The sequence below is a fragment of the Ambystoma mexicanum genome, chromosome 1p (genome assembly GCF_040938575.1).
Source record: "Ambystoma mexicanum isolate Mex_15411 chromosome 1p, UKY_AmexF1_1, whole genome shotgun sequence".
Lineage (NCBI taxonomy): Eukaryota > Metazoa > Chordata > Amphibia > Caudata > Ambystomatidae > Ambystoma > Ambystoma mexicanum.
This window is the reverse complement of record NC_090921.1, coordinates 237946286-237969754: the sequence shown is the minus strand read 5'-3', so window position 1 is coordinate 237969754 and position 23469 is coordinate 237946286. Positions and strand designations below refer to the sequence as shown.

Sequence of the window (23469 nt, the reverse complement as noted above, 5' to 3'; positions counted from 1 at the left end):
ACTCAGTTTAAGGCGATAGTTCCGGGCTATGTTTGACTCCAGAGTTGAATCTGTCATCCTGCATTTCCTCAGCAAATCAAGCTACCCATCTCAAGTCTCATGAGCTGAGGACGGCAAAGTCCCTGTGGGCTTAGGACAGTCAAAGAAACCCCTGGGCTGCATGCTAAGCCCCTTTTCGGCTTCACTTTCCGAATCCTGCCCTAGCTTGCGATTAGTTTTTTTCTCACTTCTTGCCCCCATCTCCCACCTTGCCTCATGGTCTCCCCTCCTCTGCGCACCTGACAGTTTGCCTGCCCTTCCACTGCCTGTCTCCAGACTTTCCAAGGAGAAAAGGCAAAGCACTAAAGCGGGCCGGGCAACGGGTCAAGTTCCGCTTTCGGCGACTAGCAGGGAGGTAGCGTGGCTGAGCGGTCTAAGGCGCTGGATTAAGGCTCCAGTCTCTTCGGAGGCGTGGGTTCAAATCCCACCGCTGCCACTTTTCCTGGCCTTGCATTTTAAAGAAGAACGTAACGTTGACCTCTTCCTTCATTAGTGCCACCTCTGTCGCAATGAGCAAGCGGATGGTATGCCACACCCTGCAGGAAAAAGGTTTCGCTTCTGACGTCTTGCTTTTCTGGACATCCAGTCTCAAGTTTCCCATCTGGAACGGCGCTCCCTGCTGCTTTGTGAAGGCTTGCTGCAAGAGCCTTCGAAACCCAGGAGCTCTTGCGTTGAGCTGTGACGCGTCCTGGGAAGACCTCCCGTTGCAGCGGAATGAGCCCCACTTCCAGGGCGTGCTGGTAGCAAATTTCCCACAGCCCACAGGGAGCAAACGATCCCAGGTGTGATGTATCACCAGGAGAGGCTGAGATGAGAGTAAGGGTTCACGCGTGTGCCCGGACCGAGGTTAATGATGGGATTAGAGCTAGGGTTAGATGCAGGGAAAGAGTGAGAGTTATAATTAGGGATAAAGCTAACAGGTGATCATTACTCGTCATGTAACATGATACAAAGGGTCAGAAGAGGAACTGATTCAGGGTTACAATTTGGACTTCGCAGACAACAGGAGCACTAAATGGTGCTGAGGGGGACTCAATAAAGTGGACCGGCCGCCTAATGTAAGCAATTGTGCACAAATATTGTACGATGACTAGCGTTGCCGGTGCTTTTTTCTTAAAGAGTCAGTTCTTGGCACCCATTCCCTACTTGACTCAGCCTAATCTTCAAGAATATTTGTCAAGAACTAAAAAAAATCCAGAAAAGGTTTAACCTCCCCGTCGGAACCCCGGTCTCCCGCGTGACAGGCGGGGATACTGACCACTATACTAACGAGGAGACGTGAGGGCATGAAATGAACAGCTGCTGATGTCTGCACAGCATCCAGCGACCACCTAGCTGGCCTAGGGGGTCTCATTTTCCCCCGTCAAACGGCTTGCCCGATCTAAGGCTAATTTCTTTCTTTTTATCGGCACCAGGCTTAAAACTCAGTTTAAGGCGATAGTTCCGGGCTATGTTTGACTCCAGAGTTGAATCTGTCATCCCGCATTTCCTCAGCAAATCAAACTACCCATCTCAAGTCTCATGAGCTGAGGACGGCAAAGTCCCTGTGGGCTTAGGACAGTCAAAGAAACCCCTGGGCTGCATGCTAAGCCCCTTTTCGGCTTCACTTTCCGAATCCTGCCCTAGCTTGCGATTAGTTTTTTTCTCACTTCTTGCCCCCATCTCCCACCTTGCCTCATGGTCTCCCCTCCTCTGCGCACCTGACAGTTTGCCTGCCCTTCCACTGCCTGTCTCCAGACTTTCCAAGGAGAAAAGGCAAAGCACTAAAGCGGGCCGGACAACGGGTCAAGTTCCGCTTTCGGCGACTAGCAGGGAGGTAGCGTGGCCGAGCGGTCTAAGGCGCTGGATTAAGGCTCCAGTCTCTTCGGAGGCGTGGGTTCAAATCCCACCGCTGCCACTTTTCCTGGCCTTGCATTTTAAAGAAGAACGTAACGTTGACCTCTTCCTTCATTAGTGCCACCTCTGTCGCAATGAGCAAGCGGATGGTATGCCACACCCTGCAGGAAAAAGGTTTCGCTTCTGACGTCTTGCTTTTCTGGACATCCAGTCTCAAGTTTCCCATCTGGAACGGCGCTCCCTGCTGCTTTGTGAAGGCTTGCTGCAAGAGCCTTCGAAACCCAGGAGCTCTTGCGTTGAGCTGTGACGCGTCCTGGGAAGACCTCCCGTTGCAGCGGAATGAGCCCCACTTCCAGGGCGTGCTGGTAGCAAATTTCCCACAGCCCACAGGGAGCAAACGATCCCAGGTGTGATGTATCACCAGGAGAGGCTGAGATGAGAGTAGGGGTTCACGCGTGTGCCCGGACCGAGGTTAATGATGGGATTAGAGCTAGGGTTAGATGCAGGGAAAGAGTGAGAGTTATAATTAGGGATAAAGCTAACAGGTGATCATTACTCGTCATGTAACATGATACAAAGGGTCAGAAGAGGAACTGATTCAGGGTTACAATTTGGACTTCGCAGACAACAGGAGCACTAAATGGTGCTGAGGGGGACTCAATAAAGTGGACCGGCCGCCTAATGTAAGCAATTGTGCACAAATATTGTACGATGACTAGCGTTGCCGGTGCTTTTTTCTTAAAGAGTCAGTTCTTGGCACCCATTCCCTACTTGACTCAGCCTAATCTTCAAGAATATTTGTCAAGAACTAAAAAAAATCCAGAAAAGGTTTAACCTCCCCGTCGGGGAATTGAACCCCGGTCTCCCGCGTGACAGGCGGGGATACTGACCACTATACTAACGAGGAGACGTGAGGGCATGAAATGAACAGCTGCTGATGTCTGCACAGCATCCAGCGACCACCTAGCTGGCCTAGGGGGGTCTCATTTTCCCCCGTCAAACGGCTTGCCCGATCTAAGGCTAATTTCTTTCTTTTTATCGGCACCAGGCTTAAAACTCAGTTTAAGGCGATAGTTCCGGGCTATGTTTGACTCCAGAGTTGAATCTGTCATCCCGCATTTCCTCAGCAAATCAAGCTACCCATCTCAAGTCTCATGAGCTGAGGACGGCAAAGTCCCTGTGGGCTTAGGACAGTCAAAGAAACCCCTGGGCTGCATGCTAAGCCCCTTTTCGGCTTCACTTTCCGAATCCTGCCCTAGCTTGCGATTAGTTTTTTTCTCACTTCTTGCCCCCATCTCCCACCTTGCCTCATGGTCTCCCCTCCTCTGCGCACCTGACAGTTTGCCTGCCCTTCCACTGCCTGTCTCCAGACTTTCCAAGGAGAAAAGGCAAAGCACTAAAGCGGGCCGGGCAACGGGTCAAGTTCCGCTTTCGGCGACTAGCAGGGAGGTAGCGTGGCCGAGCGGTCTAAGGCGCTGGATTAAGGCTCCAGTCTCTTCGGAGGCGTGGGTTCAAATCCCACCGCTGCCACTTTTCCTGGCCTTGCATTTTAAAGAAGAACGTAACGTTGACCTCTTCCTTCATTAGTGCCACCTCTGTCGCAATGAGCAAGCGGATGGTATGCCACACCCTGCAGGAAAAAGGTTTCGCTTCTGACGTCTTGCTTTTCTGGACATCCAGTCTCAAGTTTCCCATCTGGAACGGCGCTCCCTGCTGCTTTGTGAAGGCTTGCTGCAAGAGCCTTCGAAACCCAGGAGCTCTTGCGTTGAGCTGTGACGCGTCCTGGGAAGACCTCCCGTTGCAGCGGAATGAGCCCCACTTCCAGGGCGTGCTGGTAGCAAATTTCCCACAGCCCACAGGGAGCAAACGATCCCAGGTGTGATGTATCACCAGGAGAGGCTGAGATGAGAGTAAGGGTTCACGCGTGTGCCCGGACCGAGGTTAATGATGGGATTAGAGCTAGGGTTAGATGCAGGGAAAGAGTGAGAGTTATAATTAGGGATAAAGCTAACAGGTGATCATTACTCGTCATGTAACATGATACAAAGGGTCAGAAGAGGAACTGATTCAGGGTTACAATTTGGACTTCGCAGACAACAGGAGCACTAAATGGTGCTGAGGGGGACTCAATAAAGTGGACCGGCTGCCTAATGTAAGCAATTGTGCACAAATATTGTACGATGACTAGCGTTGCCGGTGCTTTTTTCTTAAAGAGTCAGTTCTTGGCACCCATTCCCTACTTGACTCAGCCTAATCTTCAAGAATATTTGTCAAGAACTAAAAAAAATCCAGAAAAGGTTTAACCTCCCCGTCGGGGAATTGAACCCCGGTCTCCCGGGTGACAGGCGGGGATACTGACCACTATACTAACGAGGAGACGTGAGGGCATGAAATGAACAGCTGCTGATGTCTGCACAGCATCCAGCGACCACCTAGCTGGCCTAGGGGGTCTCATTTTCCCCCGTCAAACGGCTTGCCCGATCTAAGGCTAATTTCTTTCTTTTTATCGGCACCAGGCTTAAAACTCAGTTTAAGGCGATAGTTCCGGGCTATGTTTGACTCCAGAGTTGAATCTGTCATCCCGCATTTCCTCAGCAAATCAAGCTACCCATCTCAAGTCTCATGAGCTGAGGACGGCAAAGTCCCTGTGGGCTTAGGACAGTCAAAGAAACCCCTGGGCTGCATGCTAAGCCCCTTTTCGGCTTCACTTTCCGAATCCTGCCCTAGCTTGCGATTAGTTTTTTTCTTACTTCTTGCCCCCATCTCCCACCTTGCCTCATGGTCTCCCCTCCTCTGCGCACCTGACAGTTTGCCTGCCCTTCCACTGCCTGTCTCCAGACTTTCCAAGGAGAAAAGGCAAAGCACTAAAGCGGGCCGGGCAACGGGTCAAGTTCCGCTTTCGGCGACTAGCAGGGAGGTAGCGTGGCCGAGCGGTCTAAGGCGCTGGATTAAGGCTCCAGTCTCTTCGGAGGCGTGGGTTCAAATCCCACCGCTGCCACTTTTCCTGGCCTTGCATTTTAAAGAAGAACGTAACGTTGACCTCTTCCTTCATTAGTGCCACCTCTGTCGCAATGAGCAAGCGGATGGTATGCCACACCCTGCAGGAAAAAGGTTTCGCTTCTGACGTCTTGCTTTTCTGGACATCCAGTCTCAAGTTTCCCATCTGGAACGGCGCTCCCTGCTGCTTTGTGAAGGCTTGCTGCAAGAGCCTTCGAAACCCAGGAGCTCTTGCGTTGAGCTGTGACGCGTCCTGGGAAGACCTCCCGTTGCAGCGGAATGAGCCCCACTTCCAGGGCGTGCTGGTAGCAAATTTCCCACAGCCCACAGGGAGCAAACGATCCCAGGTGTGATGTATCACCAGGAGAGGCTGAGATGAGAGTAGGGGTTCACGCGTGTGCCCGGACCGAGGTTAATGATGGGATTAGAGCTAGGGTTAGATGCAGGGAAAGAGTGAGAGTTATAATTAGGGATAAAGCTAACAGGTGATCATTACTCGTCATGTAACATGATACAAAGGGTCAGAAGAGGAACTGATTCAGGGTTACAATTTGGACTTCGCAGACAACAGGAGCACTAAATGGTGCTGAGGGGGACTCAATAAAGTGGACCGGCCGCCTAATGTAAGCAATTGTGCACAAATATTGTACGATGACTAGCGTTGCCGGTGCTTTTTTCTTAAAGAGTCAGTTCTTGGCACCCATTCCCTACTTGACTCAGCCTAATCTTCAAGAATATTTGTCAAGAACTAAAAAAAATCCAGAAAAGGTTTAACCTCCCCGTCGGGGAATTGAACCCCGGTCTCCCGCGTGACAGGCGGGGATACTGACCACTATACTAACGAGGAGACGTGAGGGCATGAAATGAACAGCTGCTGATGTCTGCACAGCATCCAGCGACCACCTAGCTGGCCTAGGGGGGTCTCATTTTCCCCCGTCAAACGGCTTGCCCGATCTAAGGCTAATTTCTTTCTTTTTATCGGCACCAGGCTTAAAACTCAGTTTAAGGCGATAGTTCCGGGCTATGTTTGACTCCAGAGTTGAATCTGTCATCCCGCATTTCCTCAGCAAATCAAGCTACCCATCTCAAGTCTCATGAGCTGAGGACGGCAAAGTCCCTGTGGGCTTAGGACAGTCAAAGAAACCCCTGGGCTGCATGCTAAGCCCCTTTTCGGCTTCACTTTCCGAATCCTGCCCTAGCTTGCGATTAGTTTTTTTCTCACTTCTTGCCCCCATCTCCCACCTTGCCTCATGGTCTCCCCTCCTCTGCGCACCTGACAGTTTGCCTGCCCTTCCACTGCCTGTCTCCAGACTTTCCAAGGAGAAAAGGCAAAGCACTAAAGCGGGCCGGGCAACGGGTCAAGTTCCGCTTTCGGCGACTAGCAGGGAGGTAGCGTGGCCGAGCGGTCTAAGGCGCTGGATTAAGGCTCCAGTCTCTTCGGAGGCGTGGGTTCAAATCCCACCGCTGCCACTTTTCCTGGCCTTGCATTTTAAAGAAGAACGTAACGTTGACCTCTTCCTTCATTAGTGCCACCTCTGTCGCAATGAGCAAGCGGATGGTATGCCACACCCTGCAGGAAAAAGGTTTCGCTTCTGACGTCTTGCTTTTCTGGACATCCAGTCTCAAGTTTCCCATCTGGAACGGCGCTCCCTGCTGCTTTGTGAAGGCTTGCTGCAAGAGCCTTCGAAACCCAGGAGCTCTTGCGTTGAGCTGTGACGCGTCCTGGGAAGACCTCCCGTTGCAGCGGAATGAGCCCCACTTCCAGGGCGTGCTGGTAGCAAATTTCCCACAGCCCACAGGGAGCAAACGATCCCAGGTGTGATGTATCACCAGGAGAGGCTGAGATGAGAGTAAGGGTTCACGCGTGTGCCCGGACCGAGGTTAATGATGGGATTAGAGCTAGGGTTAGATGCAGGGAAAGAGTGAGAGTTATAATTAGGGATAAAGCTAACAGGTGATCATTACTCGTCATGTAACATGATACAAAGGGTCAGAAGAGGAACTGATTCAGGGTTACAATTTGGACTTCGCAGACAACAGGAGCACTAAATGGTGCTGAGGGGGACTCAATAAAGTGGACCGGCTGCCTAATGTAAGCAATTGTGCACAAATATTGTACGATGACTAGCGTTGCCGGTGCTTTTTTCTTAAAGAGTCAGTTCTTGGCACCCATTCCCTACTTGACTCAGCCTAATCTTCAAGAATATTTGTCAAGAACTAAAAAAAATCCAGAAAAGGTTTAACCTCCCCGTCGGGGAATTGAACCCCGGTCTCCCGGGTGACAGGCGGGGATACTGACCACTATACTAACGAGGAGACGTGAGGGCATGAAATGAACAGCTGCTGATGTCTGCACAGCATCCAGCGACCACCTAGCTGGCCTAGGGGGTCTCATTTTCCCCCGTCAAACGGCTTGCCCGATCTAAGGCTAATTTCTTTCTTTTTATCGGCACCAGGCTTAAAACTCAGTTTAAGGCGATAGTTCCGGGCTATGTTTGACTCCAGAGTTGAATCTGTCATCCCGCATTTCCTCAGCAAATCAAGCTACCCATCTCAAGTCTCATGAGCTGAGGACGGCAAAGTCCCTGTGGGCTTAGGACAGTCAAAGAAACCCCTGGGCTGCATGCTAAGCCCCTTTTCGGCTTCACTTTCCGAATCCTGCCCTAGCTTGCGATTAGTTTTTTTCTTACTTCTTGCCCCCATCTCCCACCTTGCCTCATGGTCTCCCCTCCTCTGCGCACCTGACAGTTTGCCTGCCCTTCCACTGCCTGTCTCCAGACTTTCCAAGGAGAAAAGGCAAAGCACTAAAGCGGGCCGGGCAACGGGTCAAGTTCCGCTTTCGGCGACTAGCAGGGAGGTAGCGTGGCTGAGCGGTCTAAGGCGCTGGATTAAGGCTCCAGTCTCTTCGGAGGCGTGGGTTCAAATCCCACCGCTGCCACTTTTCCTGGCCTTGCATTTTAAAGAAGAACGTAACGTTGACCTCTTCCTTCATTAGTGCCACCTCTGTCGCAATGAGCAAGCGGATGGTATGCCACACCCTGCAGGAAAAAGGTTTCGCTTCTGACGTCTTGCTTTTCTGGACATCCAGTCTCAAGTTTCCCATCTGGAACGGCGCTCCCTGCTGCTTTGTGAAGGCTTGCTGCAAGAGCCTTCGAAACCCAGGAGCTCTTGCGTTGAGCTGTGACGCGTCCTGGGAAGACCTCCCGTTGCAGCGGAATGAGCCCCACTTCCAGGGCGTGCTGGTAGCAAATTTCCCACAGCCCACAGGGAGCAAACGATCCCAGGTGTGATGTATCACCAGGAGAGGCTGAGATGAGAGTAAGGGTTCACGCGTGTGCCCGGACCGAGGTTAATGATGGGATTAGAGCTAGGGTTAGATGCAGGGAAAGAGTGAGAGTTATAATTAGGGATAAAGCTAACAGGTGATCATTACTCGTCATGTAACATGATACAAAGGGTCAGAAGAGGAACTGATTCAGGGTTACAATTTGGACTTCGCAGACAACAGGAGCACTAAATGGTGCTGAGGGGGACTCAATAAAGTGGACCGGCCGCCTAATGTAAGCAATTGTGCACAAATATTGTACGATGACTAGCGTTGCCGGTGCTTTTTTCTTAAAGAGTCAGTTCTTGGCACCCATTCCCTACTTGACTCAGCCTAATCTTCAAGAATATTTGTCAAGAACTAAAAAAAATCCAGAAAAGGTTTAACCTCCCCGTCGGAACCCCGGTCTCCCGCGTGACAGGCGGGGATACTGACCACTATACTAACGAGGAGACGTGAGGGCATGAAATGAACAGCTGCTGATGTCTGCACAGCATCCAGCGACCACCTAGCTGGCCTAGGGGGTCTCATTTTCCCCCGTCAAACGGCTTGCCCGATCTAAGGCTAATTTCTTTCTTTTTATCGGCACCAGGCTTAAAACTCAGTTTAAGGCGATAGTTCCGGGCTATGTTTGACTCCAGAGTTGAATCTGTCATCCCGCATTTCCTCAGCAAATCAAGCTACCCATCTCAAGTCTCATGAGCTGAGGACGGCAAAGTCCCTGTGGGCTTAGGACAGTCAAAGAAACCCCTGGGCTGCATGCTAAGCCCCTTTTCGGCTTCACTTTCCGAATCCTGCCCTAGCTTGCGATTAGTTTTTTTCTTACTTCTTGCCCCCATCTCCCACCTTGCCTCATGGTCTCCCCTCCTCTGCGCACCTGACAGTTTGCCTGCCCTTCCACTGCCTGTCTCCAGACTTTCCAAGGAGAAAAGGCAAAGCACTAAAGCGGGCCGGGCAACGGGTCAAGTTCCGCTTTCGGCGACTAGCAGGGAGGTAGCGTGGCCGAGCGGTCTAAGGCGCTGGATTAAGGCTCCAGTCTCTTCGGAGGCGTGGGTTCAAATCCCACCGCTGCCACTTTTCCTGGCCTTGCATTTTAAAGAAGAACGTAACGTTGACCTCTTCCTTCATTAGTGCCACCTCTGTCGCAATGAGCAAGCGGATGGTATGCCACACCCTGCAGGAAAAAGGTTTCGCTTCTGACGTCTTGCTTTTCTGGACATCCAGTCTCAAGTTTCCCATCTGGAACGGCGCTCCCTGCTGCTTTGTGAAGGCTTGCTGCAAGAGCCTTCGAAACCCAGGAGCTCTTGCGTTGAGCTGTGACGCGTCCTGGGAAGACCTCCCGTTGCAGCGGAATGAGCCCCACTTCCAGGGCGTGCTGGTAGCAAATTTCCCACAGCCCACAGGGAGCAAACGATCCCAGGTGTGATGTATCACCAGGAGAGGCTGAGATGAGAGTAGGGGTTCACGCGTGTGCCCGGACCGAGGTTAATGATGGGATTAGAGCTAGGGTTAGATGCAGGGAAAGAGTGAGAGTTATAATTAGGGATAAAGCTAACAGGTGATCATTACTCGTCATGTAACATGATACAAAGGGTCAGAAGAGGAACTGATTCAGGGTTACAATTTGGACTTCGCAGACAACAGGAGCACTAAATGGTGCTGAGGGGGACTCAATAAAGTGGACCGGCCGCCTAATGTAAGCAATTGTGCACAAATATTGTACGATGACTAGCGTTGCCGGTGCTTTTTTCTTAAAGAGTCAGTTCTTGGCACCCATTCCCTACTTGACTCAGCCTAATCTTCAAGAATATTTGTCAAGAACTAAAAAAAATCCAGAAAAGGTTTAACCTCCCCGTCGGGGAATTGAACCCCGGTCTCCCGCGTGACAGGCGGGGATACTGACCACTATACTAACGAGGAGACGTGAGGGCATGAAATGAACAGCTGCTGATGTCTGCACAGCATCCAGCGACCACCTAGCTGGCCTAGGGGGGTCTCATTTTCCCCCGTCAAACGGCTTGCCCGATCTAAGGCTAATTTCTTTCTTTTTATCGGCACCAGGCTTAAAACTCAGTTTAAGGCGATAGTTCCGGGCTATGTTTGACTCCAGAGTTGAATCTGTCATCCCGCATTTCCTCAGCAAATCAAGCTACCCATCTCAAGTCTCATGAGCTGAGGACGGCAAAGTCCCTGTGGGCTTAGGACAGTCAAAGAAACCCCTGGGCTGCATGCTAAGCCCCTTTTCGGCTTCACTTTCCGAATCCTGCCCTAGCTTGCGATTAGTTTTTTTCTCACTTCTTGCCCCCATCTCCCACCTTGCCTCATGGTCTCCCCTCCTCTGCGCACCTGACAGTTTGCCTGCCCTTCCACTGCCTGTCTCCAGACTTTCCAAGGAGAAAAGGCAAAGCACTAAAGCGGGCCGGGCAACGGGTCAAGTTCCGCTTTCGGCGACTAGCAGGGAGGTAGCGTGGCCGAGCGGTCTAAGGCGCTGGATTAAGGCTCCAGTCTCTTCGGAGGCGTGGGTTCAAATCCCACCGCTGCCACTTTTCCTGGCCTTGCATTTTAAAGAAGAACGTAACGTTGACCTCTTCCTTCATTAGTGCCACCTCTGTCGCAATGAGCAAGCGGATGGTATGCCACACCCTGCAGGAAAAAGGTTTCGCTTCTGACGTCTTGCTTTTCTGGACATCCAGTCTCAAGTTTCCCATCTGGAACGGCGCTCCCTGCTGCTTTGTGAAGGCTTGCTGCAAGAGCCTTCGAAACCCAGGAGCTCTTGCGTTGAGCTGTGACGCGTCCTGGGAAGACCTCCCGTTGCAGCGGAATGAGCCCCACTTCCAGGGCGTGCTGGTAGCAAATTTCCCACAGCCCACAGGGAGCAAACGATCCCAGGTGTGATGTATCACCAGGAGAGGCTGAGATGAGAGTAAGGGTTCACGCGTGTGCCCGGACCGAGGTTAATGATGGGATTAGAGCTAGGGTTAGATGCAGGGAAAGAGTGAGAGTTATAATTAGGGATAAAGCTAACAGGTGATCATTACTCGTCATGTAACATGATACAAAGGGTCAGAAGAGGAACTGATTCAGGGTTACAATTTGGACTTCGCAGACAACAGGAGCACTAAATGGTGCTGAGGGGGACTCAATAAAGTGGACCGGCCGCCTAATGTAAGCAATTGTGCACAAATATTGTACGATGACTAGCGTTGCCGGTGCTTTTTTCTTAAAGAGTCAGTTCTTGGCACCCATTCCCTACTTGACTCAGCCTAATCTTCAAGAATATTTGTCAAGAACTAAAAAAAATCCAGAAAAGGTTTAACCTCCCCGTCGGGGAATTGAACCCCGGTCTCCCGGGTGACAGGCGGGGATACTGACCACTATACTAACGAGGAGACGTGAGGGCATGAAATGAACAGCTGCTGATGTCTGCACAGCATCCAGCGACCACCTAGCTGGCCTAGGGGGTCTCATTTTCCCCCGTCAAACGGCTTGCCCGATCTAAGGCTAATTTCTTTCTTTTTATCGGCACCAGGCTTAAAACTCAGTTTAAGGCGATAGTTCCGGGCTATGTTTGACTCCAGAGTTGAATCTGTCATCCCGCATTTCCTCAGCAAATCAAGCTACCCATCTCAAGTCTCATGAGCTGAGGACGGCAAAGTCCCTGTGGGCTTAGGACAGTCAAAGAAACCCCTGGGCTGCATGCTAAGCCCCTTTTCGGCTTCACTTTCCGAATCCTGCCCTAGCTTGCGATTAGTTTTTTTCTTACTTCTTGCCCCCATCTCCCACCTTGCCTCATGGTCTCCCCTCCTCTGCGCACCTGACAGTTTGCCTGCCCTTCCACTGCCTGTCTCCAGACTTTCCAAGGAGAAAAGGCAAAGCACTAAAGCGGGCCGGGCAACGGGTCAAGTTCCGCTTTCGGCGACTAGCAGGGAGGTAGCGTGGCCGAGCGGTCTAAGGCGCTGGATTAAGGCTCCAGTCTCTTCGGAGGCGTGGGTTCAAATCCCACCGCTGCCACTTTTCCTGGCCTTGCATTTTAAAGAAGAACGTAACGTTGACCTCTTCCTTCATTAGTGCCACCTCTGTCGCAATGAGCAAGCGGATGGTATGCCACACCCTGCAGGAAAAAGGTTTCGCTTCTGACGTCTTGCTTTTCTGGACATCCAGTCTCAAGTTTCCCATCTGGAACGGCGCTCCCTGCTGCTTTGTGAAGGCTTGCTGCAAGAGCCTTCGAAACCCAGGAGCTCTTGCGTTGAGCTGTGACGCGTCCTGGGAAGACCTCCCGTTGCAGCGGAATGAGCCCCACTTCCAGGGCGTGCTGGTAGCAAATTTCCCACAGCCCACAGGGAGCAAACGATCCCAGGTGTGATGTATCACCAGGAGAGGCTGAGATGAGAGTAGGGGTTCACGCGTGTGCCCGGACCGAGGTTAATGATGGGATTAGAGCTAGGGTTAGATGCAGGGAAAGAGTGAGAGTTATAATTAGGGATAAAGCTAACAGGTGATCATTACTCGTCATGTAACATGATACAAAGGGTCAGAAGAGGAACTGATTCAGGGTTACAATTTGGACTTCGCAGACAACAGGAGCACTAAATGGTGCTGAGGGGGACTCAATAAAGTGGACCGGCCGCCTAATGTAAGCAATTGTGCACAAATATTGTACGATGACTAGCGTTGCCGGTGCTTTTTTCTTAAAGAGTCAGTTCTTGGCACCCATTCCCTACTTGACTCAGCCTAATCTTCAAGAATATTTGTCAAGAACTAAAAAAAATCCAGAAAAGGTTTAACCTCCCCGTCGGGGAATTGAACCCCGGTCTCCCGCGTGACAGGCGGGGATACTGACCACTATACTAACGAGGAGACGTGAGGGCATGAAATGAACAGCTGCTGATGTCTGCACAGCATCCAGCGACCACCTAGCTGGCCTAGGGGGGTCTCATTTTCCCCCGTCAAACGGCTTGCCCGATCTAAGGCTAATTTCTTTCTTTTTATCGGCACCAGGCTTAAAACTCAGTTTAAGGCGATAGTTCCGGGCTATGTTTGACTCCAGAGTTGAATCTGTCATCCCGCATTTCCTCAGCAAATCAAGCTACCCATCTCAAGTCTCATGAGCTGAGGACGGCAAAGTCCCTGTGGGCTTAGGACAGTCAAAGAAACCCCTGGGCTGCATGCTAAGCCCCTTTTCGGCTTCACTTTCCGAATCCTGCCCTAGCTTGCGATTAGTTTTTTTCTCACTTCTTGCCCCCATCTCCCACCTTGCCTCATGGTCTCCCCTCCTCTGCGCACCTGACAGTTTGCCTGCCCTTCCACTGCCTGTCTCCAGACTTTCCAAGGAGAAAAGGCAAAGCACTAAAGCGGGCCGGGCAACGGGTCAAGTTCCGCTTTCGGCGACTAGCAGGGAGGTAGCGTGGCCGAGCGGTCTAAGGCGCTGGATTAAGGCTCCAGTCTCTTCGGAGGCGTGGGTTCAAATCCCACCGCTGCCACTTTTCCTGGCCTTGCATTTTAAAGAAGAACGTAACGTTGACCTCTTCCTTCATTAGTGCCACCTCTGTCGCAATGAGCAAGCGGATGGTATGCCACACCCTGCAGGAAAAAGGTTTCGCTTCTGACGTCTTGCTTTTCTGGACATCCAGTCTCAAGTTTCCCATCTGGAACGGCGCTCCCTGCTGCTTTGTGAAGGCTTGCTGCAAGAGCCTTCGAAACCCAGGAGCTCTTGCGTTGAGCTGTGACGCGTCCTGGGAAGACCTCCCGTTGCAGCGGAATGAGCCCCACTTCCAGGGCGTGCTGGTAGCAAATTTCCCACAGCCCACAGGGAGCAAACGATCCCAGGTGTGATGTATCACCAGGAGAGGCTGAGATGAGAGTAAGGGTTCACGCGTGTGCCCGGACCGAGGTTAATGATGGGATTAGAGCTAGGGTTAGATGCAGGGAAAGAGTGAGAGTTATAATTAGGGATAAAGCTAACAGGTGATCATTACTCGTCATGTAACATGATACAAAGGGTCAGAAGAGGAACTGATTCAGGGTTACAATTTGGACTTCGCAGACAACAGGAGCACTAAATGGTGCTGAGGGGGACTCAATAAAGTGGACCGGCTGCCTAATGTAAGCAATTGTGCACAAATATTGTACGATGACTAGCGTTGCCGGTGCTTTTTTCTTAAAGAGTCAGTTCTTGGCACCCATTCCCTACTTGACTCAGCCTAATCTTCAAGAATATTTGTCAAGAACTAAAAAAAATCCAGAAAAGGTTTAACCTCCCCGTCGGGGAATTGAACCCCGGTCTCCCGCGTGACAGGCGGGGATACTGACCACTATACTAACGAGGAGACGTGAGGGCATGAAATGAACAGCTGCTGATGTCTGCACAGCATCCAGCGACCACCTAGCTGGCCTAGGGGGTCTCATTTTCCCCCGTCAAACGGCTTGCCCGATCTAAGGCTAATTTCTTTCTTTTTATCGGCACCAGGCTTAAAACTCAGTTTAAGGCGATAGTTCCGGGCTATGTTTGACTCCAGAGTTGAATCTGTCATCCCGCATTTCCTCAGCAAATCAAGCTACCCATCTCAAGTCTCATGAGCTGAGGACGGCAAAGTCCCTGTGGGCTTAGGACAGTCAAAGAAACCCCTGGGCTGCATGCTAAGCCCCTTTTCGGCTTCACTTTCCGAATCCTGCCCTAGCTTGCGATTCGTTTTTTTCTCACTTCTTGCCCCCATCTCCCACCTTGCCTCATGGTCTCCCCTCCTCTGCGCACCTGACAGTTTGCCTGCCCTTCCACTGCCTGTCTCCAGACTTTCCAAGGAGAAAAGGCAAAGCACTAAAGCGGGCCGGGCAACGGGTCAAGTTCCGCTTTCGGCGACTAGCAGGGAGGTAGCGTGGCCGAGCGGTCTAAGGCGCTGGATTAAGGCTCCAGTCTCTTCGGAGGCGTGGGTTCAAATCCCACCGCTGCCACTTTTCCTGGCCTTGCATTTTAAAGAAGAACGTAACGTTGACCTCTTCCTTCATTAGTGCCACCTCTGTCGCAATGAGCAAGCGGATGGTATGCCACACCCTGCAGGAAAAAGGTTTCGCTTCTGACGTCTTGCTTTTCTGGACATCCAGTCTCAAGTTTCCCATCTGGAACGGCGCTCCCTGCTGCTTTGTGAAGGCTTGCTGCAAGAGCCTTCGAAACCCAGGAGCTCTTGCGTTGAGCTGTGACGCGTCCTGGGAAGACCTCCCGTTGCAGCGGAATGAGCCCCACTTCCAGGGCGTGCTGGTAGCAAATTTCCCACAGCCCACAGGGAGCAAACGATCCCAGGTGTGATGTATCACCAGGAGAGGCTGAGATGAGAGTAGGGGTTCACGCGTGTGCCCGGACCGAGGTTAATGATGGGATTAGAGCTAGGGTTAGATGCAGGGAAAGAGTGAGAGTTATAATTAGGGATAAAGCTAACAGGTGATCATTACTCGTCATGTAACATGATACAAAGGGTCAGAAGAGGAACTGATTCAGGGTTACAATTTGGACTTCGCAGACAACAGGAGCACTAAATGGTGCTGAGGGGGACTCAATAAAGTGGACCGGCCGCCTAATGTAAGCAATTGTGCACAAATATTGTACGATGACTAGCGTTGCCGGTGCTTTTTTCTTAAAGAGTCAGTTCTTGGCACCCATTCCCTACTTGACTCAGCCTAATCTTCAAGAATATTTGTCAAGAACTAAAAAAAATCCAGAAAAGGTTTAACCTCCCCGTCGGGGAATTGAACCCCGGTCTCCCGCGGGGATACTGACCACTATACTAACGAGGAGACGTGAGGGCATGAAATGAACAGCTGCTGATGTCTGCACAGCATCCAGCGACCACCTAGCTGGCCTAGGGGGTCTCATTTTCCCCCGTCAAACGGCTTGCCCGATCTAAGGCTAATTTCTTTCTTTTTATCGGCACCAGGCTTAAAACTCAGTTTAAGGCGATAGTTCCGGGCTATGTTTGACTCCAGAGTTGAATCTGTCATCCCGCATTTCCTCAGCAAATCAAGCTACCCATCTCAAGTCTCATGAGCTGAGGACGGCAAAGTCCCTGTGGGCTTAGGACAGTCAAAGAAACCCCTGGGCTGCATGCTAAGCCCCTTTTCGGCTTCACTTTCCGAATCCTGCCCTAGCTTGCGATTCGTTTTTTTCTCACTTCTTGCCCCCATCTCCCACCTTGCCTCATGGTCTCCCCTCCTCTGCGCACCTGACAGTTTGCCTGCCCTTCCACTGCCTGTCTCCAGACTTTCCAAGGAGAAAAGGCAAAGCACTAAAGCGGGCCGGGCAACGGGTCAAGTTCCGCTTTCGGCGACTAGCAGGGAGGTAGCGTGGCCGAGCGGTCTAAGGCGCTGGATTAAGGCTCCAGTCTCTTCGGAGGCGTGGGTTCAAATCCCACCGCTGCCACTTTTCCTGGCCTTGCATTTTAAAGAAGAACGTAACGTTGACCTCTTCCTTCATTAGTGCCACCTCTGTCGCAATGAGCAAGCGGATGGTATGCCACACCCTGCAGGAAAAAGGTTTCGCTTCTGACGTCTTGCTTTTCTGGACATCCAGTCTCAAGTTTCCCATCTGGAACGGCGCTCCCTGCTGCTTTGTGAAGGCTTGCTGCAAGAGCCTTCGAAACCCAGGAGCTCTTGCGTTGAGCTGTGACGCGTCCTGGGAAGACCTCCCGTTGCAGCGGAATGAGCCCCACTTCCAGGGCGTGCTGGTAGCAAATTTCCCACAGCCCACAGGGAGCAAACGATCCCAGGTGTGATGTATCACCAGGAGAGGCTGAGATGAGAGTAAGGGTTCACGCGTGTGCCCGGACCGAGGTTAATGATGGGATTAGAGCTAGGGTTAGATGCAGGGAAAGAGTGAGAGTTATAATTAGGGATAAAGCTAACAGGTGATCATTACTCGTCATGTAACATGATACAAAGGGTCAGAAGAGGAACTGATTCAGGGTTACAATTTGGACTTCGCAGACAACAGGAGCACTAAATGGTGCTGAGGGGGACTCAATAAAGTGGACCGGCCGCCTAATGTAAGCAATTGTGCACAAATATTGTACGATGACTAGCGTTGCCGGTGCTTTTTTCTTAAAGAGTCAGTTCTTGGCACCCATTCCCTACTTGACTCAGCCTAATCTTCAAGAATATTTGTCAAGAACTAAAAAAAATCCAGAAAAGGTTTAACCTCCCCGTCGGGGAATTGAACCCCGGTCTCCCGCGTGACAGGCGGGGATACTGCCCACTATACTAACGAGGAGACGTGAGGGCATGAAATGAACAGCTGCTGATGTCTGCACAGCATCCAGCGACCACCTAGCTGGCCTAGGGGGTCTCATTTTCCCCCGTCAAACGGCTTGCCCGATCTAAGGCTAATTTCTTTCTTTTTATCGGCACCAGGCTTAAAACTCAGTTTAAGGCGATAGTTCCGGGCTATGTTTGACTCCAGAGTTGAATCTGTCATCCCGCATTTCCTCAGCAAATCAAGCTACCCATCTCAAGTCTCATGAGCTGAGGACGGCAAAGTCCCTGTGGGCTTAGGACAGTCAAAGAAACCCCTGGGCTGCATGCTAAGCCCCTTTTCGGCTTCACTTTCCGAATCCTGCCCTAGCTTGCGATTAGTTTTTTTCTTACTTCTTGCCCCCATCTCCCACCTTGCCTCATGGTCTCCCCTCCTCTGCGCACCTGACAGTTTGCCTGCCCTTCCACTGCCTGTCTCCAGACTTTCCAAGGAGAAAAGGCAAAGCACTAAAGCGGGCCGGGCAACGGGTCAAGTTCCGCTTTCGGCGACTAGCAGGGAGGTAGCGTGGCCGAGCGGTCTAAGGCGCTGGATTAAGGCTCCAGTCTCTTCGGAGGCGTGGGTTCAAATCCCACCGCTGCCACTTTTCCTGGCCTTGCATTTTAAAGAAGAACGTAACGTTGACCTCTTCCTTCATTAGTGCCACCTCTGTCGCAATGAGCAAGCGGATGGTATGCCACACCCTGCAGGAAAAAGGTTTCGCTTCTGACGTCTTGCTTTTCTGGACATCCAGTCTCAAGTTTCCCATCTGGAACGGCGCTCCCTGCTGCTTTGTGAAGGCTTGCTGCAAGAGCCTTCGAAACCCAGGAGCTCTTGCGTTGAGCTGTGACGCGTCCTGGGAAGACCTCCCGTTGCAGCGGAATGAGCCCCACTTCCAGGGCGTGCTGGTAGCAAATTTCCCACAGCCCACAGGGAGCAAACGATCCCAGGTGTGATGTATCACCAGGAGAGGCTGAGATGAGAGTAGGGGTTCACGCGTGTGCCCGGACCGAGGTTAATGATGGGATTAGAGCTAGGGTTAGATGCAGGGAAAGAGTGAGAGTTATAATTAGGGATAAAGCTAACAGGTGATCATTACTCGTCATGTAACATGATACAAAGGGTCAGAAGAGGAACTGATTCAGGGTTACAATTTGGACTTCGCAGACAACAGGAGCACTAAATGGTGCTGAGGGGGACTCAATAAAGTGGACCGGCCGCCTAATGTAAGCAATTGTGCACAAATATTGTACGATGACTAGCGTTGCCGGTGCTTTTTTCTTAAAGAGTCAGTTCTTGGCACCCATTCCCTACTTGACTCAGCCTAATCTTCAAGAATATTTGTCAAGAACTAAAAAAAATCCAGAAAAGGTTTAACCTCCCCGTCGGGGAATTGAACCCCGGTCTCCCGCGTGACAGGCGGGGATACTGACCACTATACTAACGAGGAGACGTGAGGGGATGAAATGAACAGCTGCTGATGTCTGCACAGCATCCAGCGACCACCTAGCTGGCCTAGGGGGGTCTCATTTTCCCCCGTCAAACGGCTTGCCCGATCTAAGGCTAATTTCTTTCTTTTTATCGGCACCAGGCTTAAAACTCAGTTTAAGGCGATAGTTCCGGGCTATGTTTGACTCCAGAGTTGAATCTGTCATCCCGCATTTCCTCAGCAAATCAAGCTACCCATCTCAAGTCTCATGAGCTGAGGACGGCAAAGTCCCTGTGGGCTTAGGACAGTCAAAGAAACCCCTGGGCTGCATGCTAAGCCCCTTTTCGGCTTCACTTTCCGAATCCTGCCCTAGCTTGCGATTAGTTTTTTTCTCACTTCTTGCCCCCATCTCCCACCTTGCCTCATGGTCTCCCCTCCTCTGCGCACCTGACAGTTTGCCTGCCCTTCCACTGCCTGTCTCCAGACTTTCCAAGGAGAAAAGGCAAAGCACTAAAGCGGGCCGGGCAACGGGTCAAGTTCCGCTTTCGGCGACTAGCAGGGAGGTAGCGTGGCCGAGCGGTCTAAGGCGCTGGATTAAGGCTCCAGTCTCTTCGGAGGCGTGGGTTCAAATCCCACCGCTGCCACTTTTCCTGGCCTTGCATTTTAAAGAAGAACGTAACGTTGACCTCTTCCTTCATTAGTGCCACCTCTGTCGCAATGAGCAAGCGGATGGTATGCCACACCCTGCAGGAAAAAGGTTTCGCTTCTGACGTCTTGCTTTTCTGGACATCCAGTCTCAAGTTTCCCATCTGGAACGGCGCTCCCTGCTGCTTTGTGAAGGCTTGCTGCAAGAGCCTTCGAAACCCAGGAGCTCTTGCGTTGAGCTGTGACGCGTCCTGGGAAGACCTCCCGTTGCAGCGGAATGAGCCCCACTTCCAGGGCGTGCTGGTAGCAAATTTCCCACAGCCCACAGGGAGCAAACGATCCCAGGTGTGATGTATCACCAGGAGAGGCTGAGATGAGAGTAAGGGTTCACGCGTGTGCCCGGACCGAGGTTAATGATGGGATTAGAGCTAGGGTTAGATGCAGGGAAAGAGTGAGAGTTATAATTAGGGATAAAGCTAACAGGTGATCATTACTCGTCATGTAACATGATACAAAGGGTCAGAAGAGGAACTGATTCAGGGTTACAATTTGGACTTCGCAGACAACAGGAGCACTAAATGGTGCTGAGGGGGACTCAATAAAGTGGACCGGCCGCCTAATGTAAGCAATTGTGCACAAATATTGTACGATGACTAGCGTTGCCGGTGCTTTTTTCTTAAAGAGTCAGTTCTTGGCACCCATTCCCTACTTGACTCAGCCTAATCTTCAAGAATATTTGTCAAGAACTAAAAAAAATCCAGAAAAGGTTTAACCTCCCCGTCGGGGAATTGAACCCCGGTCTCCCGGGTGACAGGCGGGGATACTGACCACTATACTAACGAGGAGACGTGAGGGCATGAAATGAACAGCTGCTGATGTCTGCACAGCATCCAGCGACCACCTAGCTGGCCTAGGGGGTCTCATTTTCCCCCGTCAAACGGCTTGCCCGATCTAAGGCTAATTTCTTTCTTTTTATCGGCACCAGGCTTAAAACTCAGTTTAAGGCGATAGTTCCGGGCTATGTTTGACTCCAGAGTTGAATCTGTCATCCCGCATTTCCTCAGCAAATCAAGCTACCCATCTCAAGTCTCATGAGCTGAGGACGGCAAAGTCCCTGTGGGCTTAGGACAGTCAAAGAAACCCCTGGGCTGCATGCTAAGCCCCTTTTCGGCTTCACTTTCCGAATCCTGCCCTAGCTTGCGATTAGTTTTTTTCTCACTTCTTGCCCCCATCTCCCACCTTGCCTCATGGTCTCCCCTCCTCTGCGCACCTGACAGTTTGCCTGCCCTTCCACTGCCTGTCTCCAGACTTTCCAAGGAGAAAAGGCAAAGCACTAAAGCGGGCCGGGCAACGGGTCAAGTTCCGCTTTCGGCGACTAGCAGGGAGGTAGCGTGGCCGAGCGGTCTAAGGCGCTGGATTAAGGCTCCAGTCTCTTCGGAGGCGTGGGTTCAAATCCCACCGCTGCCACTTTTCCTGGCCTTGCATTTTAAAGAAGAACGTAACGTTGACCTCTTCCTTCATTAGTGCCACCTCTGTCGCAATGAGCAAGCGGATGGTATGCCACACCCTGCAGGAAAAAGGTTTCGCTTCTGACGTCTTGCTTTTCTGGACATCCAGTCTCAAGTTTCCCATCTGGAACGGCGCTCCCTGCTGCTTTGTGAAGGCTTGCTGCAAGAGCCTTCGAAACCCAGGAGCTCTTGCGTTGAGCTGTGACGCGTCCTGGGAAGACCTCCCGTTGCAGCGGAATGAGCCCCACTTCCAGGGCGTGCTGGTAGCAAATTTCCCACAGCCCACAGGGAGCAAACGATCCCAGGTGTGATGTATCACCAGGAGAGGCTGAGATGAGAGTAGGGGTTCACGCGTGTGCCCGGACCGAGGTTAATGATGGGATTAGAGCTAGGGTTAGATGCAGGGAAAGAGTGAGAGTTATAATTAGGGATAAAGCTAACAGGTGATCATTACTCGTCATGTAACATGATACAAAGGGTCAGAAGAGGAACTGATTCAGGGTTACAATTTGGACTTCGCAGACAACAGGAGCACTAAATGGTGCTGAGGGGGACTCAATAAAGTGGACCGGCCGCCTAATGTAAGCAATTGTGCACAAATATTGTACGATGACTAGCGTTGCCGGTGCTTTTTTCTTAAAGAGTCAGTTCTTGGCACCCATTCCCTACTTGACTCAGCCTAATCTTCAAGAATATTTGTCAAGAACTAAAAAAAATCCAGAAAAGGTTTAACCTCCCCGTCGGGGAATTGAACCCCGGTCTCCCGCGTGACAGGCGGGGATACTGACCACTATACTAACGAGGAGACGTGAGGGCATGAAATGAACAGCTGCTGATGTCTGCACAGCATCCAGCGACCACCTAGCTGACCTAGGGGGTCTCATTTTCCCCCGTCAAACGGCTTGCCCGATCTAAGGCTAATTTCTTTCTTTTTATCGGCACCAGGCTTAAAACTCAGTTTAAGGCGATAGTTCCGGGCTATGTTTGACTCCAGAGTTGAATCTGTCATCCCGCATTTCCTCAGCAAATCAAGCTACCCATCTCAAGTCTCATGAGCTGAGGACGGCAAAGTCCCTGTGGGCTTAGGACAGTCAAAGAAACCCCTGGGCTGCATGCTAAGCCCCTTTTCGGCTTCACTTTCCGAATCCTGCCCTAGCTTGCGATTAGTTTTTTTCTTACTTCTTGCCCCCATCTCCCACCTTGCCTCATGGTCTCCCCTCCTCTGCGCACCTGACAGTTTGCCTGCCCTTCCACTGCCTGTCTCCAGACTTTCCAAGGAGAAAAGGCAAAGCACTAAAGCGGGCCGGGCAACGGGTCAAGTTCCGCTTTCGGCGACTAGCAGGGAGGTAGCGTGGCCGAGCGGTCTAAGGCGCTGGATTAAGGCTCCAGTCTCTTCGGAGGCGTGGGTTCAAATCCCACCGCTGCCACTTTTCCTGGCCTTGCATTTTAAAGAAGAACGTAACGTTGACCTCTTCCTTCATTAGTGCCACCTCTGTCGCAATGAGCAAGCGGATGGTATGCCACACCCTGCAGGAAAAAGGTTTCGCTTCTGACGTCTTGCTTTTCTGGACATCCAGTCTCAAGTTTCCCATCTGGAACGGCGCTCCCTGCTGCTTTGTGAAGGCTTGCTGCAAGAGCCTTCGAAACCCAGGAGCTCTTGCGTTGAGCTGTGACGCGTCCTGGGAAGACCTCCCGTTGCAGCGGAATGAGCCCCACTTCCAGGGCGTGCTGGTAGCAAATTTCCCACAGCCCACAGGGAGCAAACGATCCCAGGTGTGATGTATCACCAGGAGAGGCTGAGATGAGAGTAGGGGTTCACGCGTGTGCCCGGACCGAGGTTAATGATGGGATTAGAGCTAGGGTTAGATGCAGGGAAAGAGTGAGAGTTATAATTAGGGATAAAGCTAACAGGTGATCATTACTCGTCATGTAACATGATACAAAGGGTCAGAAGAGGAACTGATTCAGGGTTACAATTTGGACTTCGCAGACAACAGGAGCACTAAATGGTGCTGAGGGGGACTCAATAAAGTGGACCGGCCGCCTAATGTAAGCAATTGTGCACAAATATTGTACGATGACTAGCGTTGCCGGTGCTTTTTTCTTAAAGAGTCAGTTCTTGGCACCCATTCCCTACTTGACTCAGCCTAATCTTCAAGAATATTTGTCAAGAACTAAAAAAAATCCAGAAAAGGTTTAACCTCCCCGTCGGGGAATTGAACCCCGGGATACTGACCACTATACTAACGAGGAGACGTGAGGGCATGAAATGAACAGCTGCTGATGTCTGCACAGCATCCAGCGACCACCTAGCTGGCCTAGGGGGGTCTCATTTTCCCCCGTCAAACGGCTTGCCCGATCTAAGGCTAATTTCTTTCTTTTTATCGGCACCAGGCTTAAAACTCAGTTTAAGGCGATA

At 51.4% G+C, this 23469-nt stretch overlaps 7 non-coding genes across 7 annotated transcripts; all 7 read right to left on the bottom strand.

Moving 5' to 3' along the window:
• Positions 1–2710: 2710 nt before the first annotated feature.
• Positions 2711–2782, bottom strand: TRNAD-GUC (transfer RNA aspartic acid (anticodon GUC)). Its single transcript has one exon. It is a non-coding gene; the product is annotated as a tRNA-Asp (tRNA).
• Positions 2783–5647: 2865 nt separating this feature from the next.
• On the bottom strand, positions 5648–5719 carry TRNAD-GUC (transfer RNA aspartic acid (anticodon GUC)). Its single transcript has one exon. It is a non-coding gene; the product is annotated as a tRNA-Asp (tRNA).
• Positions 5720–10045: 4326 nt separating this feature from the next.
• On the bottom strand, positions 10046–10117 carry TRNAD-GUC (transfer RNA aspartic acid (anticodon GUC)). The gene has a single exon. It is a non-coding gene; the product is annotated as a tRNA-Asp (tRNA).
• A 2865-nt stretch (positions 10118–12982) lies between these two features.
• TRNAD-GUC (transfer RNA aspartic acid (anticodon GUC)) lies at positions 12983–13054 on the bottom strand. Its single transcript has one exon. It is a non-coding gene; the product is annotated as a tRNA-Asp (tRNA).
• A 1397-nt stretch (positions 13055–14451) lies between these two features.
• Positions 14452–14523, bottom strand: TRNAD-GUC (transfer RNA aspartic acid (anticodon GUC)). The gene has a single exon. It is a non-coding gene; the product is annotated as a tRNA-Asp (tRNA).
• A 4323-nt stretch (positions 14524–18846) lies between these two features.
• Positions 18847–18918, bottom strand: TRNAD-GUC (transfer RNA aspartic acid (anticodon GUC)). Its single transcript has one exon. It is a non-coding gene; the product is annotated as a tRNA-Asp (tRNA).
• A 2865-nt stretch (positions 18919–21783) lies between these two features.
• On the bottom strand, positions 21784–21855 carry TRNAD-GUC (transfer RNA aspartic acid (anticodon GUC)). Its single transcript has one exon. It is a non-coding gene; the product is annotated as a tRNA-Asp (tRNA).
• Between the last annotated feature and the right edge of the window lie 1614 nt (positions 21856–23469).